Here is a 13,023-nt window from a genome sequence, read left to right as displayed (position 1 = left end):
TTTCATGACATGAATGCATACAGAACATTGTAATAAAATACTCAGACTGAGTCTCCTCCATCAGAGAAAACAGATGATGTTTTACCAGAGCTGTGAGCCTAATAAAAATACTACAAAGACAAAAAAGGCACACTGAATCTTTTATTGTGTTCTTCTGACTGTTTCATAACATTAGGTTAAATCAACAAGTGACTATGATTCTTTTTGATGAAGCTTTATGTGTGTATGTACACAGTTGAAGTCAAAAGTTTACATACACCTTGCAGAATCTGCAAAAATGTTATTTTACCAAAATAATAGGGATCATACAAAGTGCATGTTTTTTTTGTTTTTTTTTTAATAGTACTGGCCTGAATAAGATATTTCACATAAAACACATTTACATATTAGTCCACAAGAGAAAATAATAGTTAAATTTATAAATATTACCCTGTTCAAAAGTTTACATTATTAATACTGTGTTGTTACCTGAATGAGCTGAGGTTTTTTTCTTTAGTGATAGTTGCTCACGAGTCCCTGTTCTTCAGAAAAACTTTCAGCTCCCACAAATTCTGTGGATTTTCAGCATTTTTAAACCTTTTCCAAGAATGACTGTATGATTTTGAGATCTTTTCACATAAAAGACAACTGAGGGACGCATATTCAACTATTACAGAAGGTCCAAACACTCAGTGATGGTCCAGAAGGTAACACAATGCATTAAGAGCATTTTGAATTTGAAGAAAATAAGGTAAATTTAACTTATTTTGTCTTCTGGGAAACATGTAAGTATCTTCTGTAGCTTTTGAAGGGCAGTACTAAATGAAAAAAATATGATACTTAGGCAAAATAAGAAAAATGTACACCTCTTCATTCTGTTCAAAAGTTTTCACCCCCTGGCTTTTAACGCATCGAGTTTCCTTTTGGAGCATCAGTGAGTGTTTGAACCTTCTGTAATAGTTGCATATGAGTCCCTCAGTTGTCTTCAGTGTGAAAAGATGGATCTCAAAATCGTACCATCATCGTTGGAAAAGGTCGAAATACACAAAAATTGTGAAAAAACTTAATTTGTGGGCCCTGATAGATTTTTCTGAAGAACAGTGGTCAGGTTAACTGTTCAGGACAAACAAGGAACTCACATACAACTATCACTAAACAAAAAAACACAGCTGTGGATCACTCAGGTAACAACACAGTATTAAGAATCACGCGTATGTAAACTTTTGAATGGGGTTATTTTTATAAATGTAACTATTATTTTTTCTTGTGGACTATATGTAAACGTCTTTAATGTAAAATATATTTTTCAAGTCAGTACTAAATAAAAAAAATAACATGCATTTTGTATAATCCCTCTTATTTTGGTAAAATAATTCACATTTTGCAGATTCTGCAAGGGGTGTGTAAACTTTTGACTTCAACAGTACATATATACATACACATAAAGGTACTTACATTTTTTAAAAAGAAAAAAAAAAGTAATTTAGAACATCATGCGTAATAGTGAGTAAATGATTACATAATTTTCATTTCTAAAGGGATTATTACTTTGAATTTGAAAGGTTTTGAGCACTTGTATAACAAAACCTAACTAAAACAAAATCAGCGATTAGATCTTGACTCAAATAAATGGAATTAGGTCAATCAAATGAAGAATGACAGCGGACATATGTAAACACCCACACTCAGATGTAATGGAAACTGAACCGCCGCATATGAAGGGGAGATGATCTCACGCGGTGACCGATTTCAGATTTATATTTGCGGTAATTAGAGAACACATAAACTGAAACCTCATGACAGGACCGCTGGACCAAAGGGAGGTCAGGCATTGTTTTTGTATTGTTTGTTTACTTCCCAAAGGCAATGGGCTTGTTAAGACAAACTTTTATAAATAACAGGATTGTTAAGAGATTAATAACACCCCAGATGGGTCAACCTCATCGTGCCTGTTTTTGTTTGCACCATGGTTCTCATTTGGTGCCTCATTTTCTGACTCATCTGGTTTTACAACCATACCAAATGGTTTCAATACCCAATGTTCAATCACAGTGGTATGGTAAAAGTTTGGATTCACCTGAAAGGCACTCCAAGACAAGATGTTACAACGAATTTAGAAATTAGTGCGTCGATGGATTTTAATACAGTGCTGGAAATAAACACACATACATTTAGTTTCTCTGTTTGTTCAATCAGTTGTAGATAGTAGACGTGTTTAGGGAACCTGTCCAACATAAGTGACCAAATAGATCACATCAGTGGTTTTGCACACAAAAAGTATTAAACCACTGATGTCACATGGACTATTTTAATGATGTCCTTACTACCTTTCTGGGTTTTGAACGTGTCATTGCTGTCCATGCAAAGTCAGAACGTGTTCCAAAGATAAACGAAGGCCTTACAGATTTGGAACGACATGAGGGTGAGTAATTAATGAACTATCCCTTTAAAGTCTACGAACAACCGTTTTACTGTAAAGCATGATTTAAGCTTGTTTGCACATTCTGGTTCTCTCAGAAAAATGACAGCAGCATAAGACAACAATCTGTGAACTACAGGAGCTATCAATCAGGGCTTGATTGCGCTCATATGAGCTTTCAGCACCACTAAGCCTCATGGGAAAGAGAACGAAAAAAATCTCCAGGCCTGTTACAAACCATGAGAATCCATACACTTATGATTGTCGCATACATAAAAGCCTAAACTTCTTTCACACTGCTTTTACATGAACATAGCTGCTGTTCTTTGATTGGCTGAGCGTAATGGCTATATTTGGAGATCAAGCTGCAATTTGCTGCTCTTGCTAGCGTATTCCCACTTGGGAGATTTTCATGAATGGCGGCTGGAAGCTCAACCACTAACCTTTCAGCGATGGTGAACAATTTACTTCAACCTCTATTAATGGTTGTTTCTCTGTGTTTTTTAACAGTAGGATTAGCACATTCTCACTGGAATCCCTCAAGGAGAATCACAAGTGCACATGGCTGGGGTTAAAACAAACGAGACAAGGCAGATGCTAATTAGCACACAGACTACAGCTGTCGTGCGGTTGAAGTTCGTGCATTCGTGAAGGTGATTGCAGGTTTCAACAAAGGAGTCAGGAATAGCCTGATTTGCCCCTGCTGGAAGGTGTTGTAACTACACCATTCATATTTTTTTTCTGGTGATACTCACTTAAAATTTGATTTGTATTATATAGATTATGTAGATTTTGTGTGTGTGTGTATATATATATATAAAAGTCAAACCAGACACTTTCAACATTTCTCACATTATCACAGTTTAAATAAAATATGATAAGATCTCAAAATATGACAAGAACTTATATTCCTGTGTCAGGAAAAAAAAATCATTTTGACAATGCCAGATAACTTTGATAGAAAGGTTGGTCAGGTTAAAATGTCAAATAAAATTTTTGGGCGCAAATTTGTATCAGTTTTAATGGTAGTCCACCCTATGAATATTTTGCTATCCTCACTTACATAAATGAACTGTAGTGCCCTGCACCCACTAGTTTAACAACAAAAAAAAAAAAAAAAAAAAAAAAAATTTAAAATATGAAAAATTATATCTGGTGTCTGAATAATCTTTGGTTTGACTATGTGTGTGTGTGTGTATGTATGTATGTGTATGTGTATATGTGTGTGTGTACACACACACATACAATATATATATATATATATATATACACACACATATACACACACACACACACACATTGAGGCATTAATCAAAAGTGACCATAAAGACTTTTGCTTTCGATTCCACAAAAAAATAAAATAAAATAAAATAAAATAAACAACATGCATCACAACTGTTTTCAACATTGGTAATAAGAAATGTTTCTAAAACATCAAATCAACATTAGAATGTTTTATGAATGACGATTTGATACTGAATACTGAAGAAATGGCTTCTGAAATTTCAGCTTTGCCATCATATGAAATTTTTAAATTATACTGATATAAAAAAACACATATATTTTAAACTGTAATCATAATTCACTATATTACTGTTTTACTGTAGTTTTCATACAATTAATGCAGCTTTGGTGAGCATGAGACCTCAAAAACATTACAAATCTTACCAAACCCAGACTTTTAAACAGCAGTGAATATTGCTAACATTTAAATATATTACATGAGATGTTTTTGAGGCTTTCAAAAGTGAGAAATGGACTTTTATTGTGCCTTTCACAGCTCAAGATGGTTACTAGTAATGTTTTTTTTTTATTTAAATAGTCCTTTGCAAGTGGTATGAACCTCCCTAGTTTTAACAGATTCTGACATTTTGAAAAATCCTGGGAAAACTTGCAAACATCACATTGAGCGTAACAAGGAGAGATTTTTCCTTCCACATGCTGACAAAAACCTGCAATGTATCTTCCCATCTGCGGGGCCTTTTTGAATCCGTCGGGGGGCCTATGAGTCCTTTGTGACACGATTTGACGTTTTTTCTAGCGTTGCTTTCTTCCCAAAACTCTCAGGCTGATGACTTCATTACCTCACAAGTCATTGGTTAACAATCACTGAATTGCAGCAATCCAATTAGAGGTCCAAGAAAGAACTGAGAGATGGCCAGCTTCTGATCCAGACCATCAAGATTCTCCTATGACTAGCTTGAGAGAATTCATACAGTTTGTTGACAAGGGTTAAGTGCCAATATCAGCACAGTGAAACAATGCAGACTAATACTCCCTGAGCAATTCATCTGGGTTACATTTCAGCCCTCCTGTGACCACAGGGGTCCAAAACTAGACCTTCAACCATGGTAAAATACTCCACATCTGCTAAGAAGTACAGCTGACCTGACACAACAAGCAAAGCTCATACAAAAGTGATCTACTTTTAACAAACCCTTGTAAAACTGAATAAAGTTTCAGAAAAGTAAAGCTTTATGATAGCCTATGGTGATGATTTCAGGTGGTTGCCCACCACAACTATACAATCCACAGCTACCATTTGTATAAATCCACATATTCTTCCATACAGCTTTTTTTCTAAAGCTTGCGATTGGAAAACTACACCCTTCTCGCTCATATTTGAGGCCTTCCCTTTCCTCGTCTCGCACTTTTCCCAGCAGCACTCTGCGTGAGCTGACCAGGTCATAAATCACCGGGCCTTTAAAATCTACCCTGTAACAAGTTCACACAGCGACAGGAAAAATATTATTATTTTTTTTATCAGCCGTGTCTCTCTCCTGTTATATGCTGGGTGATATGGCATGACGATAAGTCAAGTCAAAGCTGATTTGACAGCTTTATCGGCGCTGTGATTGAGATGAAGAAATCCGATAGGCCACTTCCCCCAGGTGAGCGGCAGTTATCGCCCAATCGGATTTCACGCATGTCTGCACTCTTATCAGCCCTCAACCCGTCTGCCCGTCAACACCTATCTCCCCCAGGCCAATCAGAGAAGGGCACAGGAGGTTTCCCGGCAACTGGCAAGTCACCTCAAACATCAAACACACTCTAGTATAAAAACACAAACACCTGAAGCACGACAACTTTCTCTTCTCGTGGATAAAGCGGTAAAAAATTGCCACTGCAGTGACCCAAGTAATTGTCAAAAATTTGGATGATTAAATCACAAGTAGGTCAGTGCACTTCCATCAAAACGAGTGTCTGAGAATTTCAAGCTGCAAAAATATTATTTAAATATGAATCCTGGAAGCTGTGCGTATTTATTTGTAAATGAATGGCGCAGACGCATAGTTTAATTTACTACAGATATACTGAAACGCGTGTGTTACGCTAGCAGTGTTTTCAGCCTCTGCCACCGCAATATATGAGTACATGAACATAAACAATCTGTAGAACAGCTCTGAGAGCCACTTCATGAGCATTTTGTTTCTTTTGAGAAAAACTATCATCATATCATATACAAACAGAAACTTAAAGGTCTTCACAGCAACCTGTTAAAACTAAAGTTTGCTTTAACTAGAAGAAACTGTGACAAAAATACATTACTTAATGTAATGCTAGTAATACTACAACTAATATAATTATTAAAACATTTTTAAGGAATATTAATTATATTAATATTAAATTATTTACCAGAATGTTTTGAATTTAAATAGATAAAATTAATAAATAAATAAATTCTTTTTTTTATATAAAGCAATAAAAGTTAATGAAACCATTCAAATAGAATCCAGAAAATTAATGGAAAACCAAAAGAATTTGGCAAAAATAAAACTGAACGAATTTAAGAAAAAATATAAAACTTCATAAAAAAAATTTCATAGGGCCTAAAAAAATGTAACATTGCTGTTAAATTGTGTATGTTTTATAATTTAAATTAATTAGACATGCTTTTTGATTATTTTTTTTTATTTAACCATTAAAACAGAGTCTAGAAAAATGTAAACGGAAAAAAACAGAATCTAGAAAAATTAAAATGGAAAAACGTAATTTTGAAAAAAAAAAAATTGATTACAGAATTTGAAAAAATTAAAACAGATTTTACAGGGCAATAGTACGTTGTTGTTTATTAGCACAGTGCTCTAACTAGCATTCGGTACGGCCCTATGAAAAAGTTTTATTTTTTCCCAAATTCTGCGTTTTGTTTTTTTCCCCCAAATTCCATTTTTTCCATTTAATTTTTTCTGGATTCCACCTTTTTTCTGGTTCTAATTTTTCTAGACTGTGTTTTAATGGTTAAATTAAAAAATATCAGTAAAGATTTATGTCTAATTAATCAAAATCATTAAAAAAAACACAATTTAACAGCAGTTTATTCAAAGTTTAACAAAAATTAAATTTTTAAGGCCCAACAATTTGGTGCCCCCCCTTCCCCCTCCCCCTCCACCTCCCCCTCCCCCTTAAATATAAGTTTTATTTTTACCAAATTCAGTGTTTCCCTTTAATTTTCTGGATTCCATTTTAATGGTTTCATTAAATTTTAATAATCAAAAGCATTAATTAATTAATTAATAGATTAATTAATTTTTTTTTTTTTTTTTACTGTGTTGTGTTTACATTTTTCTGGTAAATATTTTTTTCTGGTAAATATTATGTTAAAAAAAAAAAAAAAAAAAAAAACATGTTTCAATAATACTTTTATTATTAGTACTATCATTGCATTAAGAAATATTTCTGTCACAATTTCTTCAACTTAAACCAAACTTTTATTTTGACAGGTTGCTGTGAAGACCTGTTTGTATATGATATACGACCCTGGACCACAAAACCAGTCATAAGTAGCACGGGTGTCTTTGTAGCAATAGCCAACAGTACATTGTATGGGTCAAAATTATCGATTTTACTTTTATGCCAAAAATCATTAGGATATTACGTAAAGATCATGTTCCATGAAGATATTTTGTAAATTTCCTACCATAAATATATCGAAACTTAATTTTTGATTAGTAATATGCATTGGTAAGAACTTCATTTGGACAACTTTAAAGGCGATTTTTTCAATATTTTTCTTTGCACCCTCAGATTCCAGATTTTCAAATATTGTCCTATTGTCCAAATATTTCTTTGTATCTCTGCATGTAATATTGTCCCATCCTAACAAACCATACATCAGTGGAAATACTTTAACAACAGAAGAGCGGTGCCCTAAAATATGCCAACTACCATTAAAGCCAGAACAAGAGGGACCGAAAAAAAAAAAAATAATAATAATAAACATAGAAAAGCATTAACTCCTTGACCTGAATCACGAATTAATTCATTCCAGAGTCGCTGGAATAAGAACAGAGACACATTTTTGTAAACAATGTTCTCTCTCTTTCGTTTCAACTTTCCTTCTCTCCCACATTTACCTCTTGGAGTGTTTATGTATTTACCGTTCAGTGATAACCAAATAAATCTCCACTTTGTGTTTGTTTGCAAGACAGCAGCGCAGCATTGTAAAAGCATGTTGAAAATAAAACAGGAAATGAAAACAAAGACAGATGCTACATGAGAAGAACAAAGATGCGCTCTGAGAGGTTTTGACGGCCACCTTATGTCATATCCTGAAATGGGCCGGACAAGACCCGAGCATGTCAAACCCAATTACATTTTGCTGCCCAATCGTGACGGTGTTTGCCGCTGGTAAAGATGACGATCCTGAACAGCCCACTGACAGATATAAACACACAATAAAAATACTGTTCCTTACTTCACACTGCCATTTTTACCCATTTGTCTTCTCATTTGTTTTCTCTCTGCTGCTGTTTAAGAGAACCTCCTATACATACAGCAAGAGCAAAAAATGACTTGTTAAAGTCATTTCTTGTAATATTTCCAATATCTATACAATCAGGTGACAGGTTCACTATGTTTTTTTTAACTATTATAATATTAATAATATGTTCAGTTTTCATTTTAATTTTAGTTTAAATTTCATTCCTTATTTTATGTGCTTGCCATTTTTTTTGTGTTGTTTTACATTTCTATATAGCTTTAATTTATTTTTCCAATTACAGTTTTTGTCATTTTTGTACGTTTACATAATTTTACATAATTTTTTCATATATAAGGTTTTCATTTCTGCATCTAACAGTTATATTTTATTTTAGCTTTTTTTCAAATTCCAAAAATGATCAATAAAAACACTGGGTTGTATTAGCAAATATAGACATTTTAATTAAAAATTGCATTCAAAGCTACATTTTTTATATTTATTTACTTTATAATTGTTTTATCTTATAAATGTTAATAAATAATATGATATAAAAATTATTATCATTATAAATATTAATTATTATCATTAATCGAATGCAAATGTAATTACATGTAAACTATTTAAATATAATAATAATAATAATAATAATAATTATTATTATTATTATTATTATTATTAATACATTAAATATTCATTATAATTATTAACTTAATGTAGATGTAATTAAATGTAAATTATTAAAATCTAATAATAATAATAATAATAATTATTGTTATTATTATTATTTATAATAATTACATATTATCATTATTATTATTATTAATTAAAAACAAATGTTAAATGTTAAATATAATTTATTACCTTACTAAATAGTATAATACAATAATTATTAATTATATTAATTAAATATTATTATTAAACAAATATAATAATGATAATAATAATAATTATTATTATTAGTATTATTATTATTATTTAAATGCAAATTTAATTAAATGTAGACTATTTAAATATAGTAATAATAATAATATTATTATTATTATTATTTATTACATGTAAATGTAAATTACTTTATATTAATAATAAGAATAAAAATAATAATAATTAAATATTTTTATTATTATTAATAATTAAATATAAATTAAATGTTAAATGTAATGTATTAAATGTAAAAAAATAATACAATAATAATAATAATTAGTAATAATAAATCAATATTATTAATTATTATGTCACTTTACTCCATTTTTGTTCTATTTTATAATAATAATAATTTGTTTTTGTCTTACAAATATTACTGTTTTAGTAAATTTTGCCGTTTTAAAAAAATAAGGTAACACTTACAATAAGGTTAATTTGTTAACATTAGTTAACCGCATGAGTTTACGTAAACTAAGAATTAAAAGTACTTTTACAGAATTTATTAATCTTAGATAATGCTTTCAGCATTTACTAATGCATTTTTAAAGCCACGAGCTGTTTGTTAACATTAGTTAATACACTTTCAACTAACATGAACAAACAATGAACGACTTTAACTAACATTAACAAAGATTAAGAATAGTGTAATCAATTTTTGTTTTATGTTTAATACAAATACAAATGACACCTTATTGTAAAGTGTTACCAATAATAATTCATACTTTACTTTAGAAAAAGTATAAAGTACAGTAACAGTGCTCCTTAAAAATTTACAATAATTTTTTTTTTTTTTTTAAATCACCTTTGCACCCATTTCATAGAGTGGCTTCCATATCATTTCACCTTTCAGTTTTAAGCAACCGCTTCCATGGAAAATCACTGTCTGTGAGAGTGTGTGTGCGCGTGTGGAAAAGACAAAGAAAGGAAATGAAATACAGTCTGTCTCGTTGGTATCTACAGAATGAAAAATGTTTTCTGTCTCTTTTTTTGTTTGTATAAATGTTGATAAACGTCCTTGTATCAGGTGACAGCCAGTGTTCTGCTGTGTTTGCCATTCCTTTACGTCCTCTTTCCATCCTGGAGATACAGGTCACAACAGCCAAAGTCACAGATCTGCTTGCATATAAGGCTAATTTACCTTAAGAAACACTTAAATCCACTCTAAACTAATGCTTCAATGTTACACTTTCCCCAAATAAGCACTGCACTCATTACACTGGTATGACTATACCTGATGTGTCACTGACCGATACGGTTTTCACCACAGGCTAATAATTACACTCGCAGTATATAAATCAAAGATAACATATGCAGACTTCGCAAAGGAATCGGACATACTGGGTCGTGCTTACACACGCCACATCTGTTAACCTGCGTCCAAATATCCCTCACAAAAAACAAAAACACTTTCGTTGCACAATGAACAAGTGACAAGGAAAAATCTAGAGCGCAAACAACTCGAAGGGATGTGAGCCTGAACGGAAAAGAAAACAAACACGCAACTATCTACAGTGGACCCCTACCTGCTGCTCAGACCAGGAGAATGTCAACACACGCCTCCATCTCCACACACCTCAGAATTCGCCATTGTCTCCAGCACTGGAAGGACAGATAAGATTGTGCCGCACGGAAATATTTTGGGCTCTGACATTCCTGCCTGGTCTTTTCCGAGAGACGACCGATCCTTTGACACCTCGCCATGACATCATCTTTGCTCGTTTTTGCTCAATAACAGTTTAATTTAACGATATCTTGGCTCAGTCACGGTACATTTAAGTTTGTATGTGTGTTCTTCTTTTACAACCAAAAGGATACAAATTGGTGCCCTTTACTCTTGTTTTACACCTGTGAAGGTACGAATCCCACAGCCTGTACACTTGAATCAGACATAGTGGGTCGTGCTTCAACCTGTGTTCAAATATTAATCTCAAAAAAGTGTCACAAAGACACTTTCCCTGGTTAGAATCAATAACCCCGTGTGCAGCGCTCTGACAAAGCAGTTATGCTTTAGGTGACCGGGTTCGAGTCCAGCACGTGGACTTTTCAGATCAAAAGAACCAAAAAGGAACAAGCGCAGGAGTAAATTTAGGTCTGTAGGTGTGCGTTTGGTTGTTGGCAACCAAGAGTACAAATGATTTTTTATAGCTATAAAAACACAAATGCAAGTTCTTTTAAGCAAAACCATTTAGATATTCAACGCAATGTTAAATGATCTATTATTTACAGGGATGGACTGAAATGAAAATTCTAGGGTGAAATTCTGGATGCACTTGGCCAAAAACAAAAACGGGAAATGCTTTTTAATAATTATTTATAATTTTATAAAATAATACCGAAACTGAAAAAGATTTTTAATAATTATTTATTATTTTATTAAATAATATACAATTATTTTGTAAGACTTATTCAATTTAACTCAATCATTGTATTGATCCTGAATTAAAAAATAAATAAAAAGTCAATAAAATAACCACACTTATATTGAAAATAAAATTATTTTTATTTAGTTCTATGCAACAGAGGGCAGCGTCATTTTAACGGTGCAGCTTTTTTTGGCAAAAAACAAAAATTCATCCCTAATTTAACAAAAAATTAACAGGAAAAGTAGCTAGTGTACAAAATAAACGTTTGTATTCATCAAGTTAAACTTTCTACCCTGTTACAAGTTACTGTTTAAAAATACTTAAATATAACATATAAAAATGCAAATATATTTATTAAATAATTTATTGCAAATGACTGTACAAATACATTATATTAAATACAAAAGCATTATATTATATTATATTATATTATATTATATTATATTATATTATATTATATTATACTGTACATTACTGTTCCAAACTGCTCCCACAATCAAAACCCACATTTAAAAAGCATTTAAGTATTCAAATCTTAGATGTTTATTAAGATCCTTCCATTATCTATTGAAACCCACAATAATATTTATAATATCAGTAAGCTTAACACATAAAATCATCATTTAATGGGTTTGAATTGGAAGGTGGCTGTCCTGAAGCCTAAACCTTAAATTTCAACTTAGGAAACTGATACTAAGAATATTTTTGTATTTTTTCCCACTGTTGTTTTTAAAAGTATCTTTTTAAATCTTTTAAAAAATGAAGTTCAAAAAAATATATTTATTTTATATTTTCTTAGTAAATTATGAAACTTTATGTAAAAAAAAAAATCATTTGGCCACTGTAGCCTGTGCTACATGAGCTTCTGTGCTTAAAAAGTATACAAATTTTTATTTTTCAAAAAAAATGAAACATTTCCTGCAAAAAAGGTTACAAGTGTAAACACCATTAAAAGGGTCATCGGATGCCCATTTTCCACAAGTTGATATGATTCTTTAGAGTCTTAATGAAAAGTCTATAATATACTTTGGTTAAAAATTCTCAATGGTAGCGTTAAACAACACCCTTTTTACCTTGCCAAAATCAGCTCTGCAAAAATCATTCTGTTCTGGTCGAGGCTGCTTTAAATGTTAATGAGCTCTGCTCGCCCCGCCCCTCTCTTCTCTCTGTGGAGTGACGAGCCTGTTTACTTTTGCCACATTTAGCCGCTAAACTTGCTAACTACCACGTTATTATAAAAGGTGATTGCAGAGATTCATAAAAAAAATGTATACTCACTTCTGCTGTAGGTGAAGCTGGACCACGAATGATTTGCGCGAACATAGATGCATTTACGTAGATCGGGAGGCGCATTCCCTTCACAAACAACCGTAATCTACTGCATCTTCAGAGGCTCAGATGTCGGGAGTAAATGACGACCACTATGTTCATTATTACATCCAGCAACACAACACCTCAATTGCTCAATCGGAAATATTCTTGTCTAACTTACATCCCTGCTCCAGCATCGAAACAGTGGAGGTCGGACTGTTACAGCTGATCTGAGGTAAAACGCTCATGTCAATCAACTATCGTGGGAGCGGCCTCTGACGGTGTGACGCCACACCAACAGGCATCTGAGAATGGCACGATTTGAAAAA

At 32.2% G+C, this 13,023-nt stretch overlaps 1 protein-coding gene across 3 annotated transcripts in view; it reads right to left on the bottom strand.

Moving 5' to 3' along the window:
- The window catches only part of uvrag (UV radiation resistance associated gene), a 155,711-nt gene that overhangs the window by 121,078 nt on the left and 21,610 nt on the right, over positions 1-13,023 (bottom strand). The gene's annotated exons all lie outside the window — the stretch shown is intronic.

This window comes from Labeo rohita, chromosome 10, assembly GCF_022985175.1.
Source record: "Labeo rohita strain BAU-BD-2019 chromosome 10, IGBB_LRoh.1.0, whole genome shotgun sequence".
In the NCBI taxonomy this organism is placed as follows: Eukaryota; Metazoa; Chordata; class Actinopteri; order Cypriniformes; family Cyprinidae; genus Labeo; species Labeo rohita.
The sequence above is the reverse complement of the archived record's forward strand: the minus strand, read 5'-3'. Positions and strand labels throughout refer to the sequence as shown.